We start from the raw sequence: 7,653 nt of genomic DNA on the forward strand, positions 1-7,653 counted from the left end.
ATAGAAAACAAAGTTATACTAATAATTAGCTCACCCAATTCACTTCCATTCTTTTATTCTATATCTTTTAGTTTCATAAGAACTGTCTTTTCATAAAATGATGCATAAAAAAAACCCTATATCCCCACTTACATTTTCAGATTTTAACAATGTTTATTTCAGAAATGTCTTTAGCTGTGTAGTCAATGAACTGAAATAACACTAAAATATTCAACGGGTTTTCAGAAATTGCAAGACTCGCTCTGGAATCTTATTTCTATTGGAAAAGATATTCAAAAAGCCTTAATTGTTAAAGTTGTGATAGTTACTCCCATAAAAGAACTATTAATGAAGAAACCTTTGTATGTAAAATACAACTTCAAATGCATCCACAATCTGGAGGTGACACATGCTTTTTTTTTTTTGCAATGTGTATCTAACAAACATATCCACAATACTGATTTTCAGTCAATATGATGGGATATTCAAACCTAAAAAATACGGGATTTATTATCTTAGTGTGAATAGATATGATCTTACAAAGAAAGTTATTTTCAACAGAAATCCGGAAAGAGTTTATCCACCTTGAGTTTCACAGGAATAACCAGAGAGTAATACCTGTTTGGTCAAGTCAGTCAAACTCACTCCATGAGTATATCTTAAAAGTATAACCAATTTGAGAGGTCAAATACATATTTTGTACTGACAGTCATCTTACAGCAATAACTTACTACCCAAATATATGTGTATCTTATTGCCTACCATATACAAAGAGCTGAAAGTGATCTCTTTTATCTAACTTAATGTTGTAAATACTTTGATTATGATGATGTTATTATTTGACAAATAAAATGAAAAGAAGGGTGGTTCCACTGAAATGACAGGAGGGAACACTGATAAATAACAACATTGCAACACAGCTCTTTTCAGCCTCACTCTGTCCTCATTGGCAAGCAACATTGCAACACACACACACACACACACACACACACACACACACACACACACACACACATACATACACATGTGTGCACATGTACACACACATATACATGCATGTCAAATTCGGGGTTTATTGTACAAAAAAGTTCAAGTAAAATATTAGTGATTAGGAAAAATAATAATTTTCCTTTTTACAAAATAATACATAATCCAGTCACCATGGTTGTTACATTTTACCTGCCTCTCCACATGTGACCATTTAATTTATTTTTAGTTCATTCACTCATTCATTAGTTTGGTGCTAATACTAGAGCTTGAACTCAGGACCTGGCTCTGTCTCAGAATTTGTTATTTATTTTGTTTTAGTTTTCTCAAGGCTAGCATTTTACTGCTTATAATACAACTCCATTTCAAGCTTCTGTGGTTACTTTCAATTCATAATCTAATGGACTTTTTATTCTTGGTCTGGTGTCAAAGCACAATCATCAGATTTCATTTTTCTGATTAGGTAGGATTAAAGACCTGAGACACCCGTGTGGCTCCTACTTTTTCCTATACTTATGTAATGCACATACTTATATAGTAATTTAAAACTGAAAGCACAGAAGCAAGATGTACAGTGATGATATTGTCCTGTCAGAAATTCAAGTTAGTAATGTAAATTTCTTCTTAAGACCATACACAAAAAATATTTAAGAAGAAATCTGATAGGGTGTGTGTGTGTGTGTGTGTGTGTGTGTGTGTGTGTGTGTGTGTGTGTGTGTGTGCTGTTGCAATATGTTCCACATATAAGCACTGTTCAGGGGTGTCCAGCCATTCACAGTTATTGGATGAATATCTGCCTTGAGATACCAACTCATGGACAAGGTCTAGGTGTCCACTCTAGGCTTCCCGATGAAGAGGGGTATACTCATCCTCATCCCTAGTATTCACATGAGTGACCTTTTTGGAAAGTCGTGTCTGCACTGTAGTAAGCTGCAAGGCAAGCACTCTACACTGAGCCACCTTCCCAGCCCAAGGATTAAGATTCTTGTCTGTAATTTGGTCAAAGCTATGTCTCTTTATGTAGGCGACTAAAATTGTATTTACTAATTTCAAGTAAATACATAAATTCTATTTCCATCTCTTTTAAAAAATAAAAAATTGTTTGCTCTGTAATTGATTAGAAGAATGGATTTTGTGGCTAGATAGGTCATTGCACATCTGTATCTCTTTTCCTCTCTCTCTTTCATGATTGCTCCATAATTATCCTAATTTATTTTGCTTTTATATTTTTGATTGCATCATTTCACTTTCTGCTCTGCCATTTCCCAAAACAGCACCACATAAACAGAAAAATCCAGAAGTGGTGCTGTGGTTCAAGTGGTACAGCGCTTGCCTTGATTTGAAGAGCTCAAGGACAGTGCCCAGGCCCAGAGGTCAGGCCCCACAAATAATTTAAAAAAAAAAGAATCTAAATACTTGATAATTCTACTAACAGATCTGACTGTAATCAGTTGAATCACACTTTTCCTGTACAATGAAGGAACAGGTCCAGGCTAGGAAAGCAGCTAGAGAAGGCAGGCAGAATGTATCTGTGACAAAACTTTTTGGAAAATGGAATCGAGGATTACTTACTGGTGATTCACTTGCGCTTGAAGCATGATTCTGAACTATTGCTTGCTGATTCTGAACTATTGTTTTGATCATTATATTCTCCAAGAAGAAAAAGTGAAATTTAATTGGCAGCAAAGGACTACTAATACATTTTGACTTCTCATTAAGCATCTTCAATCATCAAAATCACCTGCAGACAATAGATAGGCCTATTTTTATATGAAAACAAGTGTCTTTAAAAAACAAGAATTTAGGTAGTCATACAAAGGACTTCTATTTTACTACTGCATTATACATTTTTTATAATGTTGAATACCAACATTAGAAAGCTACTAGAAAGCTCTTAAAGACCATATGTTGAATAGTGAGTTCTCTTACACTATAACATGGTATTTCCCAAATCATTTACATAGAAGGTATTGTTTCCTATTTTCTCATTCCTAGAATAAGCTGCACATGAAGACACCACTGGTCCTCATTTTCACTCTGTGCCTTTGAATACTGAGGAAAATCTTTCCTCTGCTCTCTATCAATTCACTACTCTCCAGTTAGAATAATTTAGAATAGTAAAAATGGAAAAAGAGAAAATAAATCATGGTGAAAATACATATGCAAAAAATTCACCAGTTTTTTCTGACTAGTTCAACCAATGTAAACTATTGGGGAAATACATGGACATCTCATTCCCACTGGCACTCAAAGTCTCTGGTTAGGCAATTCTGATGAAGACAAGGAACAAGATGAAAAAGTGAGGAATGGTATGAATTGCAAGAAAAAAATGGAGTAGGATCCAAGCAAATTTCTTCTTTGGGATGCCAAAATTTATCGGCTTACTATGGTGCGGAGACTACTTTCCAAAAAGGCCACCCAGATGAATACTAGGGATGAGGATGAGTATACCCCTCTTCATCGGTAAGCCTAGAGTGGACACTTAGACATTGTCCATGAGTTGGTAGCTCAAGGCAGATATTCATGCAATAACTCTGAATGGCTGGACACCCCTGCACAGTGCTTATATGTGGAATAATACCAGAGTGGCTTCTTTATTATTTCATCATGATGCAGATACCAATCCCCAAACTAAAGGGCTCTTGACCCCCTTGCATCTTGCTGCTGGGAATAGAAATAGCAAAGATACTCTGTATCTCCTTCTGTTCAACCATTATATCAAACAAGGTCTGGAGAACAACTTGGAAGAAACTGCATTTGATATTGCCAAAAGGATAAGTATTTATCACTACCTCTTTGAAGTTGTCAAAGGCTGTACAAATTGTTCTCCTAAGTCGTTATGGTTTGGTTAAGTTTCTTAAATTTCAAAAATGCCAGTCCATCTTCTGTGTCCCTACAAATTGTTTTTTCACAATACAAAGCATCAGCAATATCTTACTATAAAAATTCATGTATTCCATGGTATTCTTCCAAGTGAATTGCATCACTTTGATATCAAAATGTATTCAAGAGTTGTTTGTATACATCTATAATGATTCTTGCAGAGTTTGTGATTTTTTTAATCAGAAATAATTTTAACTTATCTGTTGGAATGAATAGTATAGAAACTAAAGATGTTCCGAGTGCATTTCTGAAAAAAGTATATCTATGTTTGTATAATGTCCATAATCTATTTCATTCATCCTAGATATAATACTTTGAATTCTACATTGTTATATCATGTATAGATTCATTAATAAATGTGACCTTTCAGATTGCATTCCATATAGAAGGAATTTAAGATTCCTTTTTTTACTAGGTTCTTATATTATTTTATTTCTTTGGGATAAAATGGCAATGTTATCTAATTTCAAGTTTTGTAAAGGTTACATTTCTAAGGTGAAAATTTAATACACTGATGTCAAACTAACCTTTAATTCTATGAATTACATGTATGTTACACTTGTATTTTTGTAATCAACTTTTTAATAACTTTTTTTTCATTTCTTGCATCAGAAGAATGAAAAATATGGAATACTTCACAAATTTTCATATCATCCTTGTGCAAGTGCCATGTTCATCTCTGTATTGGTGTAATTTGGGTAGACCTGCTGCTGAAGCATGTAGTATACTCTAAATTTAAGTACATAATGATATAATATTTATAAAGGCATGTATCCATAGTTGCCTTTTTGTAACAAGGAACCCTTATTGTTCCTAAAAATGCTATTGATCTCATTTCTCTAAAAATCTGTGTATACTGGAAAAAACTTATATAGTTTGTTCGATTGCTTACATTTACAATTTTTTTGTCAATGAGTATTTTGTCATTTTCATTTTAAATTTGATCATACTTTGAAACCTTTACAGCTAAGTCCAAAGGTGGTGGCTTTTCAAGTACTTATTTATCAACTGAGTTAGCTTTGTGGAGCTAATGGACTCAAAGTAAGCCTTGCTTAAGAGCTACTTCTAACTTTCTGCAGCTTAAAATTTCCCAAATGAGGTCTTGCTGGGACAAATATCTACCTAAACCTTTACCCTTCTTTCATGTAGGAACAGACCAACCAGAATATCTTACCCTGACAGCATAGATTGTCTTACTGGAACAAAGCTAATCTTAGTTACAAGGGATCATGGAGAGATGAACAGTTCAGACAGAATTGTTCAGAATGGAAGGTATTTTATCAAAACATAATTGTTAATTATACTTATCATTTCAAAAGTAGCTAAAGCCAAGAAAGTGAAAAAAATTGTTCATATGCATGATTACCTATTGTCCTGGCCTGTCTATCATCCAAACAAGCAGGAACTTACACTTCTGACATTCTGTCACCAAATATTTCCATAGCTCCTGGAGAAGTCCATATGTTTCTCCTCGATATTAGGCCTTAAATTGGTAATGTTTTAATCACAGTGTTTCCTCTTGCCTCTAGGCCGTAAATCTACAAATGGTAAAGCTTTAAGTCTAACTCTACCAAAAACTGAGGTAGAGGTAATGGAATAATACTTTAAAACAGAGTTGCCTTTGATTCCCTAAACACAACACAACAATGCAAAACAATTTTTATATTATATATACTTATATATTTATATGTGCTGATTTTAAATTTCATAAAGTGAATCTTACTAGAATTGATAATTTGACAAATATATTGACATTTATTCCCATAAATAAATTGGAATATAAATAATTAGGTTTAGAATATATATTAGAATATAAAAAGTATTAATGCTATATCTTCGGTATAAACTTGTGATACCTTCTAAGTGTTCATGGTCTTCTGAATTCACATGGTAAAATAACAGTATTGTTTTCTGCTAATATATAAGGGATTTTATTCTGATGCTCTGTTTATTGTTTTAACTCGCTGGTCGCAAAGTGTTTTTCTCCATATTTCTGAAGCATTCTTACTGATTATACCCAAATTTTGCTGATATGATGTCTAAAAGCTATTATTTTTCTGCAGGACCCACGGGTCCTAGGATACCAGGTCCCAGTTATCTGCGTCATCAGATAACAAGGGCATGACTTCTCACATAGGCCCATGCAACATATCAACAGAAAATAATTGAAGACTCATCTCAATTTCTCATTTCCTATAATATTTCAGGGCTCCAATTCTTTACAAGAATTAGCAGTAATCAATTGTGAAATGCAAGGCAAGTTAAAATGAAAGAAAAGATCAGAAAATTTGAATGAAAGTACTGTAATTCAAACTTTCAATTTACAATGACCAGCCCATATGAGTGAACAAAATCACAAATGAACAAGGTTATTTTTAATACCAGTCTCCTAATGATTAATGAAAGATTTCAGTGCAGCCAAAAATACAATTTCTGGAATCATAGATCCATAATTGGTCTACCAAGACTAGGAAAACTTGATTTAGAGGTCAAATATAATTTAGAAAAACATTAATTGAGAAGACCCTTAGTGCTTCAAAACACTGGTACTTCAGTAAAACTTGGTTCTGTAGTTTAAAAATGTTGTCATTCTCAAACCAATGTAACCTACATTTAATCTCCTGAAAGTATATTCCTTTTCAAATAAACTTTTTCAAATCATATTCACCAAAGTAACACTTGACAAGTAGATGATAGTGACATTAAAAGGTTTTCATGTGTAGCGAGCAAGTTACAATAGAGTTGATTTACGTACTCAGCACTAATACCAAACAAGTTCAACCATTCATTAAAGTGTAGAAATAGTACCCCTCACCATTTGTGTTGTTCAGTAGGTGCCTTTCAGAAATGTGTTAAATAGATCAGCCTCCCATATTCCAAATCCAAATATTAGCTAATAAAGTAAATTTCATCACATAAGAAGGTACATTCTAAAAAGTCACTAATAGTTGCCTTATCATGTGTTGCCTTATTATATATTTTCCCTATCTGTTTAACATAGTAATAAATATGACATTAAGTCTTGAATATGGGTACTGATGAGAGATGTGACAAACATAAAATCTGTCTTCTATTTCTATCACATTCCTCTAAGTAGTAAATTTTAGTTTTCTTCTCATTCCAAAACTTATAGGTAGTAGAAAAAATTATCCTTTGTAAAATAAAATAATCACATACCATTGTACAAAGCCATTTATAAAAACTGGTAGTTAGGAATGAATTCTAAGCCATTTTTAAACTTTCCTGTTGACTAAAGATTAATCTTCCAAATGAACGAGAATAAAATCATGTCTAAGTTCTTCACATCTCCAGTCTTGCAAATTGTTATTGCAGATGAATGAATTATGGAAATATAAGCTGACATCAGTTTCCTATATATTCTCCATCCTGGCTGAGATTCAGAATTTGCACAGCACAGGAAAACAGGTGCAATGACTGGCTTCTCACATCAGGGTGAATTTTTGGTAGTGCTGGGCTTCGAACTCAGGGGGTAGGAGGCCCAACTGCCCAATTGATTCACGTGATCACACCAGACTTTGAGTCAGTAAGGAGATGGGCTCTTCCTAGGAACTGAGATCGAGCCACAGGGAGGCCAAAATAGTGCTCAATGCATCATTTAAATATGGGATGTATATTCACATCCGTGTGTGGACTGCATCGTGCATTGAGTGTACTTACTGTGTTTATTTTGTATGCTATTCATGGATGTATTGTGTATTTTCTTATGTATATGATGACAGGTATAACTGGGCTGACATGGATAACAACTTATTCCCATGACCACAGGGTGGCCCATGCATTCTC

At 33.7% G+C, this 7,653-nt stretch overlaps 1 pseudogene; it reads right to left on the minus strand.

The window, feature by feature from the left end:
* Positions 1-4,468: 4,468 nt before the first annotated feature.
* LOC122123449 lies at positions 4,469-4,568 on the minus strand (annotated as a pseudogene).
* Positions 4,569-7,653: the final 3,085 nt, after the last annotated feature.

This window comes from Dipodomys spectabilis, unplaced genomic scaffold (genome assembly GCF_019054845.1).
Source record: "Dipodomys spectabilis isolate Male_0828 unplaced genomic scaffold, ASM1905484v1 ptg000228l, whole genome shotgun sequence".
NCBI lineage: Eukaryota > Metazoa > Chordata > Mammalia > Rodentia > Heteromyidae > Dipodomys > Dipodomys spectabilis.